The following is a 17,596-nucleotide window of genomic DNA, read 5'->3' on the forward strand; positions in this document are numbered from 1 at the left end:
TTAACTTACCTTCATACCTGTTTGTGTACTCAGCTTCCTAGTTTTTTTATTTTAATAATATTCATAAAATAATAAAAATTTTAAGTTGAATTATGAAACACTTTTTCAGAAGCCATAGATAACCTTAAAATAAAAACTTTCCAAAAGCTATTTAAACATAGGCTTCATTGAATAATCATTTAAAAACAATAAGTTGAACTTTTTTTCATTCAAGAGTTCAATGCCAAAACAAAGTTCGATGGTTTTACGTCATTTATTTTGAAAACTGGCCAACATAAAAGAATTGCAATTTTTCAAAGTTCCGATTTAGTTGGAGACATTTTATATTAAGTTCATATGCCGCAATTTCAGAATGTATCAAAACTTCTCTCGAAAAATTTCAAACTTTTTGATAAATCCTTTTAAAACCGTGTTTTGGATTTTTGATGGTAAGTAGTAGTTTGGTCTTAACATCTTTATGGCTTCTTTAAAGTAGATAGTAACCATTGCAGACCCTTAATATTTCATAATTAAGTTGTTACCACCTTTCTATAATTCTTCTTTATCTCTTATTTTGTTTGCTTAAAGTCTGTGCATTAGTAGAGGAAAGTAGAATTTCAAAGTGAAATGATAAATTTTTCTTCCTCATTTCATTGTTGCAAGTAACAATTTAATAAAAATAAATAAAATACCTTCAATTTAAGAGCTCTTCAAAATAAAAACAAAATATAAAATCCATAATAAAAATTAAAAAAGAAAATAACAAACAACGATTTTCTATAAAAATGTGTTCTCTTTTTTTAAATAAAATAAAGTTTACTTAAGGTTGTTCCTTGTTTCAACACTGTTATTTATATTTTTAAAATATTACTTATTTTTTTAGCTTAAAAATAAAAGCAAATAACAAAATTTTGAAAAACAAACCTCTTATATCATTTAAATTTTCTTTAAAAAGATGCATAGTTATTTACAAATTCTTATGGAATTTTAATAAATTAAATTAATTGTATGCTTTGATATCAATATTATAGTGTTTGAAGGTACCTTCTTCTATATATTTTATATTAAAGTTCTTATGCCTGATTATAAGCGAGCGAAACCTTTTTCTTATACAAAGTTATATTAAATATATACACATATGTATAATTTTGCTCATTATTAAATTCTTTTATAATAAATAACGATTCAATTAAATTTTGAAACAAATTATATTTTAAACCTTAATCTTTTTTTTTTTGTTTTTTAATTCGAAAGTTAAATTTAATTTAGATTAAATTTTCTTATAGTAGATTTTTTCTAACAATTATAATATAGTATAACAATAGTGGAAGACTTCCGCTTATAATTAATAATAAAACATAAAAAACACAAACTATTTATAAACATATTTATACACATTTTATGTTAAATATTTGTTCGTATGGTTTTTCTTGTGTTTTTAAAAAATAATTGGAAAATTAAATAAAAAACAATTAAAAATAATATTTTTACATTTAAAATTATGAACTATAAGTTAATTTTTACACATAGCGCGAGTTCTTCATATACAATTACATATTTAATATATTTTTCTTTGTTTTTTAAATTGTTTTTTTTATAGAAATAGAAAATTTGTCGTTTTTATTAAAATTATTCAATTCAAATCATGTTCAGTCAGACAAGAGTTCAATTTTATTTTTTTTTTTCAAAATTGTGTTTTCTATCTACGGAAGTTGTTTTCATTTTTTCTTTATTTTGTTTTTGTCGGAAACGATGCTTCTTTGGATGATTTTTTAACAGTCAGTTAGATTTATTAGTATTTTAATATTATAGTGAATATTTTCTGTTTGTATCGATGGGATTCGGTGCTGCTTATTTAAAAAATAAATTAAGAAAACATAAAAATTGTTGGCGCTATAGTTGGAAGAAACATGTTCTGAGATAGAAGCTTTTTTCATGGTGTTGTTGTTGAGTGTGCACAATATTTGCCTGAAAATAAAGCAAAATTGTAGAAATATTAAGATGTTAACTATATTACGAGTATATTGATTAAATGTGGAAGGTATATTTGAATTCTATTTTATTAGCAAATACCTTCAGGAAATATTTAAATATATTCATTCCATTCTAATAAACCATAAGACAACAAACAAAAATGGAAAAGAATTTTCTCCCACATTGATTATTATTATAATCAACATCAGCATCATCCTTCAGTTGAGATTAATTATGTTTTCCTTAAACTCATCATCGAAGAATCCGACCCATCATTTGCAAATGATTGATTATTACAATACGTGTGCAGTTTTGTAAACACATATCATATACAGTTCTGGTCATAATAATTAAGTCAACTTAGATGAATTTTCTCAGATTACTACTGTAATGTACATAAAAGGTGGGTCAAAAAGGAAGAGGGAAGGCATGTTGGTAATTTGAGAAAAATCATAATTTTAAATTTTATCCTTTCCGTTTAAGGGGCTTTTAAAAAGATCTTGTAAGATTTACTAAAGTGATCTGCAGATGTTTAGAGAGCACAAAGTTAACTGATTTTTTTTTCAAAATTATTCCTTGATTACACTTGTCGAAAAAATTACGTTTTTTCGGGATTACAAACAAAACAGTACTATTTATGGTACTAATATGTCTTAAATTAGAAATTTGACTTTTAATTTTACTATGACATCAGGTTTTCAAAATACGCCCCTTTAAGATAGTCAAAAACAATCAAAAACAGGGTTTTTAAGATTAGTTTAGATTATTTCATCAATCAATCTGAGATTAACCTTCTCTTTTAGATTACGAAAAAATAGTAACATAGAGGTATAATAAATATTTAAAATAAGTACAGAAAACATAAATTTAACATATATATCAAAATAATTAATGAAATAACAAAATTAACATTACATGTTTTTTAAAAGTTTCTCGTGAACTGTGCATACAAATATCTATCTTTTCAATTAAAGCATTGGTTTCTCTGATGCAACGCATAATCGGTACATTTCTACAATAATTACTTCCAGAAAAAGTCTCCTGTAAATGAAAGCCTATACGAAGGCCTCTACTGGGAAATTAAAATTGTACTTGCTCTAGCAAGTAAGGACACATAATGTGACTACTTACAAGTTCACATAAATCTTCTTGCAATAAATAACAATCATTTAGAGAATGTATAGTTCTGAATATTTTAACGTCGTCAGCATATAATAAATAAAGAGGCTGGGATGCGACACTGATAACTTCCCATCCCCTCTTCCGATTTGTCTTGCTTAAAAGTTTGTCTATATGTACTCACGGACTGTTGGATTTTTACAAATTACTGAATATCGAAAACAATATTTTTGTGAAATAAAATAAGTTTGAAGCCAATATTTTTAATTTTTGAAAATCTATTTGAGTCGAAAGTAAATTTTAACCAAGTTATAGTATTGTTATTTTTAGAGTTTTATTTTTTGTAAAAAAACTGTAAATTCGATTTTTTTCAAAAATTTATCAAATAGTGAAAACAATATTTCTTATTAATAAAATTAGTTTGAAGCCAATATTTCAAATTTTTGAAAAGATATTCGAGTCGAAAATCAATTTTTACCAACTTTTGTTAAATTTTTTTTAGGTTATTAATTTTTTGTACAAAAACTGTCAATTCGATTTTTTTTCCAAAATTTAACTGAATGTTAACAACAGTATTTTTTGAAAGATACAATTAAATTAAAGCCAATATCTTAAAGTTTTGTAAAGATATTTGAGTCGAAAATCAATTTTTACTAACTTTTATTAATTTTGTTTGAGGTTTTTATTTTTTGTAAAAAAAACTGTCAATTCGATTTTTATCAAAACTTTATCAGATGTCAAAAAACGTTAAATGGATTTTTTTTTCAAAAAATATACTTTTTTGATACAACATTACAATATATTATATAAAATATATTTCAAGTCTCTAGCATTTTTGGTTCGTAAGATATTTAGGGTTAACCAAAATTTTCACCTTTTTTGCAAACTGCTATGGTAAAAAAAAACAACCCACGCAATTTTCTTCAGAGCCCTTTCTGCATCTTTTTGTCTTATTATCTGTTCTTGAGCTATGGAAAACGAAAAAAACGTCGCGAACGTACGGACGGACGACTCTAGGGAAGTTGAAAAGTTGAGAAATGTCAAAATGTTCAACTTGACAAATCGGACCCATTACAATAACTTCCTATGGGAAGTTAAAAATACCTGGAAAACTGGAAAATGTCAGGAATATCATTGATAAACAAATTAAAGAACAAAGGACCAATGTGACTTCCTTGAGGGACCCTTGAGGTTACTTTTATGCACTTAGAAACATATCTGTGTGTCTTAACTAATTGGGTTCGATCAGTAAGATCAGTATCCATTTTAAAAATATGGAGTGGATACCAAGTTTGGACAATTTATATAACAATATTTCATGGTTAACTCTATCAAATGCCGAAATGGCGATCTCAAGGCAACCCAGCCTGAGATCCAATTAGCGCTGTAGTGCGCCGTTTTGATACCAAAAACTCGTTTGACCTTTGATTGAAAGGGATAGATTGATAGAGAAGCTTCATAGCGATTATGTTAGAGCGATAGCCATGGCAAAGTCAGTAAAGATGATGTCGGTCTGGAGACCACTTTCAAATCCACTAACAACTAAATCACACAAAATAGTGAGATTTGTAGCTGTAGATCTGCCGGAAACAAATCCATGCTGAGAATCGGATGCTATTTGTTTAGTAAGAAAAGTGAGCTTATCACATAAATTTTTTTTTAAAACTTTAGGAATAATAGAGAACTTACGTATTGGTCGGTAATTACATATTTTTTGTTTTGCTCCAGACTTCGGATCGGAGATATGTACAACGTTTTCCACTCTTTTAAAAATTCACCAGTCTTCAGAGACTTATTCAAAATTAGCAACAAAATTAACGCGAGGGACGTTGCACATTTTTTGATTATCTAAGGAGATATACTATCTGGACCAAGTCCTTTGTTTTCATAAATCCCATGCGATCCCATGCGGATGCGACCCACACTGATAACTTCCCATCCCGTCTGTCGATTTGTCTTGCTTAAAAGTTTGTCTATATGTATTTTTACCAAATTTGGGCAATATTTTTTGGAGATTTTATTTTTTATGAAAAAACGGACTTTTGGATTTTTATATAAAAATTATTGAATATTGAAAACAATGTTTTCTCTGAAATAAAATAAGTTTGAAGCCAATATTTTTAATTTTTGAAAAGCTATTCGACCCGAAAGTAAATTTTAACCAAGTTTTAGTATTATTTTTTTTTAGAGTCTTATTTTTTGTAAAAAAAACTGTCAATTCGAATTTTTTAAAAATGTTGATAAACATATTTCTTATAAGATAAAATTAGTTTGAAGCCAATATTTAAAATTTTTGAAGAGATATTTGAGTCGAAAATCAATTTTTACCAACTTTTATACATTTTTTTTCAGGTTTTTATTTTCTGCAAAAAAACTGTCAATTCGATTTTTCTCAAAATTTGTCCTAATGTTGAAAACAATATTTCTTATAAGAAAAAATTAGTTAGAACCTATTATCTCAAAGTTTTGAAAATATATTTGAGTCGAAAATCAATTTTTACCAACTTTTATAATTTTTTTTTAGGTTTTTATTTTTTGTAAAAAAAACTGTCAATTCAATTTTTACCAACTTTTATAATTTTTTTTTTTAGGTTTTTATTTTTTTGTAAAAAAACTGTCAATTCGATTTTGCTCAAAATTTTATCAGATGTCAAAAACACTATTCTTCGTTGCACAAAATTGTTTTGGAGATAAAATCATATTTCAGTCGTAAAATTTTGGAGGTGACAAATTTTTTTTTCCAGTTTTATTGATTTATAAAACAAACCGTTATATTGATTTTTTTCAAAAAATATACCTGTTTGGTATCACGTTACAATATATTATATAAAATTTAATTCAAGTCTCTAGCGGTTTTGGTTCGTAAGATATTTAAGGTTAACCAAAATTTTCACCTTTTTTTCAAACTGCTATGGTAAAAAAACCACCCACGCAATTTTCTTGAGAGCCCTTTCTGCATCTTTCTGCCTTATTATCTGTATAACAAAATTTATTTGAAGTCGATATCTCTTCTGGTTCTTGAGCTATGGACGACGAAAAAAACGTCGCGAACGTACGGACGTACAAACGTACGTACACACGCACGCACAGACATCTTTCTAAAAATCTTTTATTTCGACTCTAGGGACCTTGAAACGTCGTGAAATGTCAAAATTTTCAATTTGACAAATCGGACCCATTACAATAACTTCCTATGGGAAGTTAAAAAGAGGCTGGAATGCGACAGACACTAATAACTTCCCATCCTTTCTGTTGATTTGTCAAGCTTAAAATTTTTGAAGGTTTACGTGTTTTATTAAAAAACTTGTCTATTGAATTATTCTAAAACATTTAAAAATTAATAATTAATTAATATTAATTAGATTTCAAAATCTATTTTTGCAAACGAGATTCCTTATTTGTTAACCATTTCTTACCAATTTTAGTAACATTTCTTAAAAGTTTTTATTTCTTATATAAACAAATACAAATTGGATGAATGAAATTAATATGAAGTCAATATCTTTGATTATTCACGAGATATTGAGAATCAAATATCAATTTTTACCAAATATGTGTACTTTTTTTTGTACTGTTGGATTTTTATAAAAAATTTACTGAATGTCGAGAACAATATTTTCTGTGAAACGAAAAATTTGAAAACAATATTTTTAATTTTTTAAAAGTTATTTGAGTCGAAAGTAAATTTTTACCAAGTTTTAGTATTGTTTTTTTGTTAGGCTTTTATTTTTGGTAAAAAAAAAACTGTCAATTCGATGTTTCCCAAAATTTTTCCAAATGTTGAAAACAATATTTGTTATAAGCTGAAATAAGTTGGAAGATATAATCTCAAATTTTTATAAAGATATTTGAGACGAAAATCAATTATTATCAAATTTTGTAAAATGCCCTTTAGGTTTTTATTTTTTTTGTAAAACAATTGTACCAAATGTTCAAAATTTATTTTTCATAAGATACAATTATATTCGAGCCAAAATCTCAAATTTATGAGAAGTTATTTGAGTTGAAATCAATTTTTACAAACTTTTACTAATTTTTTTCTTATTTTTTTATTTGTTGTAAAATAATTGTCAATTCAATTTTTCTCAAATTTGTACCGAATGTTGGAAACAATATTTTTTATAAGCTAAAAAAATTTGGAAGATATAATCTTGATATTTGAATCGAAATTCAATTTTTACCAACTATGAGTAATGTTTTTTTAGGTTTTTACTTTTTTTTTTAAAATGAGAATTCGATTTTTCTCAAAATTTTACAAGATGTTAAAAATGTAATTTTTTCTTGTGCAAAATTGTTTTATCGATGAAATCATTTTTTATTCGTAAGATTTTCAAGGTGAACATTTTTTTCAGTTTTCTTTATTTATGAAAAAAACCGTAAATTGGATTTTTTTTTAAATATACTGTTTTGGTATCACGTTACATTACAATATATTATGTTTATCAAAATTAATTCAAGTCTCTAGCGATTTTGCTTCGCGAGATATTTAGGGTTAACCAAAATGTTTATTTTTTTTAAACTGCGTTGGTAGCCCTTTCTGCTTTGGTATCTATATAGCAAAGTTTATTTGAAGTCCATATCTCTACTGTTTCTTGAGCTATGGACGACGAAAAAAACTTCGTGAACGTACGGACGTACGAACGTACGTACAAACGTACGCACAGACATCTTTCGTATTTCGACTTTAGGGACCTTGAAACGTCAAGAAATGTCAAAATTTTCAATTTGACAAATCGGACCCTTTGCAATAACTTCCTTTGCAAGGTACAACTTTCCCTTCTAAAAACAAATTAAATCATTTACATAAGTGCCTTTTTTAGTTTCTGCCAATTTATTTGTGTTTATAAGTCCTCATGAGCAAACCCTGAATTTGATTCTTTCACAGTTTAAAAAAACACTTATTGGAATTAGTTTTTAGCGTGGATTACGAATCCAAACTTCAATTTTAACCATTTACTCAAGTTTTAAAAATACTCGTCTGTCGATATTTCTAAAAGTTTAACAAAATATCAATTACAGATTTCCCAAGAAGTGGACACTATCTTTTTTTTCTGATAGGTTGCACATATTACACTCTAGGTAAATCAGGCCTGCGTGGGATGTAATTTAAATCTATTAGTTCACTTGGTAGTCTGACCATCATAGAGATCACAAGATGTTTATGATTTAATCTGCTGAAAGTTGTTCTTTACAATGAAGGTACGCAATATATTCAGCTCTTTATTTTTACATTTCTCATCAACCTTTAAAATTACTTCATACAAGATGTTTTTAGCGGCTGATAAAACGTCACTGGGTAAACTAATTTGACATCCTCCAGCAGGATCTTGCCATTCTCGGTACTTACTATTTTAAATTTGGATCGCTTTATGCTCGCTTTTACATGACCCTTAAATTATTCATTTTAAGAACGTTAAGCAAGAAGTCCGCTTATAACTTTAATGCTTTAATTTTTTTTTATTTGATGCATTATGGCCACCACCGCCTTTATTATCCTTCGATTTATCGATGGTAACTATTAAATTCCATAGCTGACGAAACTGGTAGACGCTTTTAATCATAAGCTGCAGAGTTTCCTGAGATTGAACAAACGTGACTATATCGTCTGCGAACAGAAGTACCTTAATCCGTATCCCTTCAAAATTCACTTCACCAGGCAGGTAGTCTTAAAGGTCGTCTATGAATAGTGCAAACAAAGTAGGGCCTAATGTACAATCTTGTGTTAGAAAATTAAGTAAGAATTACCAACAATATTTAGCGTATTATAAAATAGTTTGATTTCAAAATCTATGTTTGTTCCCGACATTTTGTATCAATCTTAGTAGCATTTCTTAAAAGTTCTAATTTAAAATATATAAACAAATACAGATTGTAATTTTCTAACAAAATTTAGCAAAGAATGAAACCACATTGAAGTCAATAACTAACAGATTTGTAGATTTTAATTTGATTGAAAAAACTCACTGTGGGATTATTAAAAGTCTTACTAAATATTTCCTATAAGACGAAACTGGTTGGAAGCCAGTGTCTTTAATTTTAAAAAAGATTTTTAAGTTGAAAATAAAATTTTTCAAACTTTTAATAATGTTATATTTAGGTTTTTATTTTTTGGAAAAAAAACTGTTTACTCGATTTTTCTCAAAAACTTTACCGGATGTCAAAAACGTTATTTTTTGTTCCATTCAATTATATTGGAGATAAATTATTTTTTGTTTGTAAGATATTCGAGGTAACTATTGTTGTTTCTTCAGTTTTTTTTTGTGTAATCATACAAAAAAAAACGTTATTTGATTCTATTTTTAAAATTATACTAGTTTGGTATCACGCCACATTATAAAATATAATATTTAATTTGTTTGCTTTATTTGCTCGTGGGATATTTTATTGAAATGTCGAGAAATGTCAATTTAATCAATTCCTAAGGGAATTGTCTGTCGATTTGTCTTGGTTAAAAGGTTTGTAGGTTTTTGTGTTCTGTGGAAAAAGTTGTTAGTTTAAATACCAAAAATATTTTGAATTTGATGAAATAGTTTGATTTCAAAATCTGTTTTTGTTAACGGGATTTTTAGTCGAAAACCATGTTTACCAATTTTAAAATCACTTTAAAGTTTTTATTTCTTATATTAGCAAATAAAACTGTATGATTGAAATTAATTTGAAGTCAATATCTTTTTTTATTTATTTCTTTTTTTAGTTTTATTTGTATTCGAAAAATTAACTGAATGTTGAAAACAGTATATGCTCTAAGAAATTAAATTAGTTTGAGCCAATATTTTTAATTTTTGAAAAGTTATGTGAGTCGAACCTAAATTTTTACGAAGTCTCAAAATTGTACCGAATATTGACACTAACATTTCTTAGAAGATAAAATTAGTTCAAAGCCATATATCCCATTCGATTCCTTTTTACACTGCCTTTGCATTCTGCTATCCATCGGGTGAACTACATTATCCCAAACCAATTTGACATTCAAATAAACAGCGGTTCATGTAAAAATCTTGGGAATGTTGGATAAATTGTTTTGATTCATACAAAAATTAACTTTAATCAATTCACCTTAACAGACAAATTTGTGTAACTTTTGGAAATGGGCAGTATTGGATTTTAAATTCCAATTGTAAGCAGAGGAATAAGAGAATCCTCAAACAGAGAGCTTCGGAGAAATGTTAAAAAGTATCTTCGTTCCCCTAAAAATGTTAATATTCTTTTATTTGTAAAACAAATATTATAAATTTAGCAATAAATTAGTTTCCACTTACATTTTACTTACAAAAATTAAGAAACCAGACATCAAATGAAAAATTCGCTGCATTTTATATGTGGATCTGAATTTTATAGAATGAATGCTTTAACGTGAATAGAAGAATACCGCGCAGTATTATCGACCGACGTTAACGACATACACAAATTCACTTCAAATGAATAGCAGAATAATTATTAGTGAAAATTCAAGTAAAATTCCCCCCGATGAATAGCAGAATAGGACTGATAATTTCAAATTTTTAAAAAGATATTTGAGTCAAAAATCAATTTTTGCCAACTTTTAGTAAAGCCTAAGGTTTTTTTTTCCCCAAAAATATATTTATTTAGAATAATTATAAAATTCAATTCAAGCTGGCAGGAGTATTGGTTCTTCAAATATTTTTGGTACTTAATTTTTAACTAAAAAAAAATCAGTGGCTTAATTAAATGACCACAACTTTTCATTCTCTTACATGATAAATGAATTGTTGATGATGGGAAACAAAATCTCATACAAGATGTTTATTTTAACGTTTTATATTTAGGTACCTGAGGCCTTTCATTTTGGTTTGGGCCACCTGCTGTATACGTACGTAAAAATAATTTTTAAGGAAGAAGAAATATTAATCAATCTGTTTGTTCGATTATTTCAATCAAACATGCCAATAACAAATTAATGATGATTTTCTCAAATTTCTAATTAATTCGTCTGTGGATACATGTATGTAGGTATAAGGTACGTGCATACATATGTATATGCTTAAGAATATTGTTTTTAAAATTACAATTTACGAAATACGAAGTATCAAATGTTCTTTAAATGATGTTCGGTATATCTTACATACACATTGAAGTCAAAAATTGTTTTATATTTTCAATTGATTTTGAATTTCTTCAACTTTTTTGTTTTAAATGGTATGAGTCTACCTTTTGTCAAAAGTTATAGTTTAAGGAACCTTGTTGGGTTTTTCAATAGTTATGTAGGCCAAATAAAGATGGAAACAAAGTCGTATTCTAATTTCAGATTTTTACAAAATTTTCTTTTACACATCTTCTATATAGCACATAAAAGAAAGTCGTGTTATTTACAATATTTATAACTCAAAAACGGCTGATCCAATATGACTGAAAAATGGTGGGTAGGTAGCTTAGAGCCAGAAGACGTGTTACTTGACATAAAACGTCAGTCACTATAAAACGTGGTATAACAAAATAGAATCAGACTTAGAATAACAAAACGGAAATGACAGCAATGTAATGGACGTAAAGTGAAGTGAACTATAAAAGGTGGTAAACCAAAAACGGATCACACTTGGAATAAAAAAACGCGCATCTCGAACAGCTTAGTAATTTTGTCTATGAATGAATGGTTGAAAATTTGAGTTGCGAAATAAATTTTTTTCCGCCAAACACATCCAGTAATGCCAAGGTTTACGGCTCCCGACGTAATAAACGTTTGCCTCAAATTGTCGAATCTATGGCGATATGTGAAGAAACTGTAGCTGACATCTGCTGAAGATTTCTCTGAGCAATTGCTGACTATCGATTATGGTCAAGTACCTGTCGATGACTCTAGCAGACTAGTATCATTACCAAAAAAGAGGCTGGGATGCGACCCACACTGATAACTTCCCATCCCGTCTGTCGATTTGTCTTGCTTAAAAGTTTGTCTATATGTACTAGTATCAATTTTACCAAATTTGCACTCTTTTTTATAGATTTTATTTTTTTATAAAAAACGGACTGTTGGATTTTTATATAAAAATCACTGAATATCGAAAACAATATTTTCTGTAAAATAAAATAAGTTTGAAGCCAATATTTTTAATTTTTGAAAAGCTATTTGAGTCGAAAGTAAATTTTTACCAAGTTTTAGTATTGTTTTTTTTAGAGTTTTATTTTTTGTAAAAAAACCGTCAATTCAATTTTATTCAAAACTCTATCGAATGTTGAAAACAATATTTTCTATAAGATAAAATTAGTTTGAAGCCAATATTTTATAATCTTGAAAAGATATTTGAGTCGAAAATCAATTTTTACCAACTTTTGGTAAATTTTTTTTAGGTATTTAATTTTTTGTACAAAATCTATCAATTTGATTTTTTTCAAAATTTTACTAAATTTTAACAACAATATTTTTTGAAAGATAAAAGTAGTTAAAAGCCAATATCTACAATTTTTGAAAATATATTTGAGTCGAATATCAATTTTACCAAGTTTTATACATTATTTTTTTAAGGTTTTTATTTTTTGTAAGAAAACTGTCAATTCGATTTTTCTTAAACATTGTCCTAATGTTGAAAACAATATTTCTTATAAGTAAAAATTAATTAGAAGGTATTATCTCAAATTTTTGAAAAGATATTTGAGTCGAAAATCATTTTTTACGAACTTTTATAAATTTTTTTTAAGGTTTTTATTTTTTGTAAAAAAACTGTCAATTCGATTTTTCTCAACATCTTTCAGAATGCTTAAAACAATATTTCTTATAAGATAAAATAAGTTTGAAGTCTAACTTTCAAGTTTTTGAAAAGATATTTGAATCCATATTCAATTTATTTTTACCAACTTTTGTTAATTTTTGTTCGGTTTTTAATTTTTTATAAAAAAACTGTCGAATCGATTTTGTTCAAAATTTTACTGAATGTTGAAAACAATATTTTTTGAAAGATAAAAGTAGTTAAAAGCCAATATCTCAAAGTTTTGAAAAGATATTTGAGTCGAAAATCAATTTTTACCAACTTTTATTAATTTTTTCTTTAGGTTTTTATTTTTTGTAAAAAAAACTGTCAATTCGATTTTCTTCAAAATTTTACTGAATGTTGAAAACAATATTTCTTATAAGATAAAATAAGTTTGAAGCCGCAATTTTAAGTTTTTGAAAAGATATTTGAATCGATATTTAATTTTTACGAACTTTGAGTAATGTTTTTTTTAGATTTTTATTTTTTATAAAAAAAACTGTCAATTCGATTTTTCTCAAAATTTTATCAGATTTTAAAAACATTATTCTCCGTTGCTCAAAATTGTTTTGGAGATGAAATCATATGTTAGTCGTTAAATTTAGGAGGTGACAAATTTTTTTTTTTAGTTTTTTTGATTTAGAAAAAAAACCGTTAGATAGATTTTTTTCAAAAAATATATTTCTTTGAGATCACGTTACAGTTTATTATATAAAATTAAATTCAAGTCTCTAGCGTTTTTGGTTCGTAAGATATTTAGGGTTAACCAAAATTTTCACCTTTTTTTTAAACTGCTATGGTAAAAAAACCATCCACGCAATTTTCTTGAGAGCCCTTTCTGCATCTTTCTGCCTTTTTATCTGTATAAAAAAATTTATTTGAAGTCAATATCTCTTCTGGTTCTTGAGCTATGGACGACGAAAAAAACGTCGCGAACGTACGGACGTACGAACGTACGTACACACGCACGCACAGACATCTTTCTAAAAATATTTTATTTCGACTCTAGGGACCTTGAAACGTCGAGAAATGTCAAAATTTTCAATTTGACAAATCGGACCCATTACAATAACTTCCTATGGGAAGTTAATAAATTCTGTAATTTTGTCCAAATAAAAGACTAACATTATTCTAACTACAAAAGTTGCCTAAAAGTTGGCTCCGTAGTAATCATGCTTCGAAACATAAACCAACCAAAACTGTGGAACGGTACGCGTTTGGTGGTTAGAAAACTGATTTTTACGCGACGATACTAAAAGGAAAATTCAAAAGTGAGGAAGCTCTCATTCCGAGGATCCCGTTATCCCATTCGGCATGCTGTTTGAATTTAAAAGCCTTCAAATTCCTATTCGTCTTGCATTTGTCATGATCATAAACTGCTACAAATCATAAGGCCAATCCTTAAAAGTTTGTGGTTTGAATCGAGAACATCTAAACACGTTCATAATATATTTATTTCCGAGTCTGAAAAATTACTACGGTTGGGTTATCGTTACTTACAACCTTAATCTATTAATGGAAAATTGGATATTCTGTGAATTCTTTTTCAGATTACAATTGTATTCTCTTCAGCATAAGTTATGAGTGAGAAACTCTTCACCCTTATAGAAATCCTAAACGTGTTGACTTTAAAAAAATCGGTCGATAAGTTAAGTCCAAACTAAACGAAATTCCAGATCTTATCTTAAGGTTAAACTTTTGGAATTATTAGTTAAAACAGTTTTTAAGATTTCACGCCCAGTAAAATACAGCCGTACAAAAATCGCTCCTTGGTGCCCTAAGGAAAATAATTAGAACGATCATCAATATCAAGCAAGCAAGGTTTTTACCAATCATATAAAGACTCCCTTAAATGTTATGAGCGAGCTATAGAAACTGGCAAAAAACAGAGTTGGAGGGAATATTGTCGATCGATTGAAGACATAAAAGATTGGCTTATTTATTTAATCCGTTAATTATCTAACGTTAATATAAACTTATAGCTATTTACATAATTTTTAATTGAAAATTTTAATTAATATAGAAACAAATAAATACTATAGCAAAATAAAAAATCTTTCTTTAAATTGTTTACTTTTAAAATTGTCATTAACAGATGAAATTAAATTATAAAATTTATTGAAGAATGAAATCAATTGATTTAAAGGGCTATTCATACCATAGTTCTGCTAAAGATCGGACATAAAGGTATCTGTCTTCTTATGCTAGTTTGGCTATAGCTAAAATTTGGACGATTCAGAGCTGTTGCGGATATAATAGAACCATTAATTAATTTTAAAATAAAACAAAATTGGAGATATTGTCTATGTTGTGAAAGTGTAGGGAGGTTTATTAGCAAAAGTCTCTGAGAATAAGGAGGTGGTGTAAATATTTGGGGAAAACGGAAGAAAACGAAGACAAAAACGCATAAATCTTTTTTGGATACTTTCAAGTCTGTCAATATGGACTGAATAGTATGGTGCCCATATAATATATCCGTATTCAAGTATTGGCCTTACAAATGGTACATAAAGAAGTTTTAAGACGTATGGGTCACGAAAGTCACGAGAAAAACGTTTAATAAAACCTAGAATTTTGTTAGCTTTTTTAACTATTAAGTTATAATGGTCACAGAACGTTAATTTACTGTCAAGAATAACACCTAAATCAGATAAAGCGGAACGCTTACAAAGGGAGGAAGAATCTAATAAATAGTTATAATCTATAATTGTTTTTTTGCGTGTAAAACACATAGTTTTACATTTGTCAATATTCAATAAAAGTCGGTTTGTATTGCACCATTCCCTAAAACTATGAAGATCTTCTTGAAGCTGTGAGCAGTCATTAATTGAACTAATAGATTTGAAAATTTTAATGTCATCAGCGTATATTAAAACGGAGGAGTTTTTTATAACGGATGTTATGTCATTTATATATAGGATAAATAATAATGGACCTAAATGGCTACCCTGTGGAACACCAGAGTTGACGTAAAATTGGTCGGAGAATTCATTTCTGAATATAACGCTATAACTTCTGTTCTTGAGATAAGACGCGATCCACGTCAAGAATTTGTCGTTAAACCCTAAGGCTTTAAGTTTATGGACTAAAGTCTTGTGACACAATTTGTCAAAGGCTTTGCTGAAATCTGTGAATACGCAATCTACTTGTTTACGATCTTCGAAAGAGTCAAGGCAGAAAGAAGTGAAGTGAAGTAGGTTTGTAATTGTTGATTTATTCTGGACGAAACCATGTTGATTTTCACATACAATTGAATTACAATTAAAGGATAACATCTTACAGACAATGGACTCAAATAGTTTGGGAATAACGGAAAGTTTGGCAATCGGCCGGTAATTCGTTATTTCATTCTTAGACCCTTTTTTATGAATCGGAGTTATAAATGCACTTTTCCATAATAATGGGAAAACTGAGCTTCTAAGAGATTCATTGAACAAAACAAACAGAGGGTACGATAAATGAGACACACATTTTTTTAAAACACATGATGGTACTCCATCAGGGCCAGGGTGAAAACAGTCATCAAGTTCTGAGACACAACAAACAATTGAATCCTCACATATTGTCAAGTCAAGTGAGTTAAGGTGAGGATAATTTTGGACTGGAAAGAACGAATCGGGAATTTGAAAAGAAGGAGGTACGTCGAAAACATCTTTAAAGAAATTAGCAAACATATTTGAAATTATTTGGGAGTAGAGTTTGGGTAACCGTCAGTTTTTCTTTTACTTTTCACGAAATCCCAGAAGTTTTTTGGGGTCTGTTTCAATTCATTTTCAATTTTTATAATATAGTCAGAGTATAGAATATTGGAGTAGTCAATGAAAATATTTTTAAGTTCGGAGTAAATCCTGAAGTCTTCTTCTGCTCTAGTTTTACTAAATTTAAGCCATGCCTTATTTCTTTTATTATTTAAGTTTTTTAATTGATTGTCAAACCATGGTGGAGTTTTAGATTTATAGCGAGACTTCCGTAATGGCGTAGTTTCATAAAAATAGTTAAAAATAATACTATAAAAATGTAGACACATGTCATCAATATTACGATTTAGTTAGCTCATTAAAGTTACATTTTTTAAAATTGAATTCAAGTTTTTCATTTGATGTATTAGGGATATTGCACACATTTATATTCAGTGATATATTTAAAGCTGGATGGTGACGGTCTTCTTCTACTATAGTTTAACATCGGCTGGAGATACAGCTACGTCAGTATTTATCGTGTCGGAGAAAAATATTAGGTCCAAATATTTGTTGTATTGATTGGCAACTCCATTAAATTGAACAAGTCCACAAGAAGCTAAACCATCAATAATTGTGAATTCATTGGTGTTCGTTGAACTGATAGGTGTAAAATAGTTGAAATCTGATGATTTTGTCCAGTTGAGGTTCGGAAGATTGAAATCACCAACGATGAGCAGTTCATCATTAGGTTCCTTTTGGTCGTGGATCTTCTCGGTTAAATGCATGCAATTTTCATAGACAAAACTGATAGATCTTGGAGGTATGTATACTGAGATGATAAAGAGATAACCTGTTTCCAATTTGATTTTAATACATAGCATCTCGACGTCAGAAAGATCAAAAGTATCAACCAAAGTGCATATAAGGTAGTTTTTTACCGCGAATAGTATTCCACCACCGACTGTCTCCGAGTCGCTCGATTGGTGCCTATCTCGTCTAAAAACTTGGTAAGTTGATTCAAAGAGTTCGGTATCTATGAAGGAATTATTTAGCCATGTTTCTGTAAGAGTAATTATGTCATGTTGTAGATTGTTAATATTTTTATAGATCGTATTGATCTTTGTCCTTAGGCCATTGACG

The 17,596-nt window shown here is 28.0% G+C and overlaps 1 protein-coding gene across 1 annotated transcript in view; it reads right to left on the bottom strand.

Moving 5' to 3' along the window:
* Positions 1-1,398: 1,398 nt before the first annotated feature.
* The window catches only part of LOC129941020 (alpha-2Db adrenergic receptor), a 325,512-nt gene continuing 309,314 nt past the window's right edge, over positions 1,399-17,596 (bottom strand). Inside the window, exon 4 of the mRNA XM_056049557.1 lies at positions 1,399-1,947. The gene's annotated coding sequence lies outside the window, so the exon portion shown is untranslated. The remainder of the gene's footprint in view (positions 1,948-17,596) is intronic.

This window comes from Eupeodes corollae, chromosome 1, assembly GCF_945859685.1.
Source record: "Eupeodes corollae chromosome 1, idEupCoro1.1, whole genome shotgun sequence".
Lineage (NCBI taxonomy): Eukaryota > Metazoa > Arthropoda > Insecta > Diptera > Syrphidae > Eupeodes > Eupeodes corollae.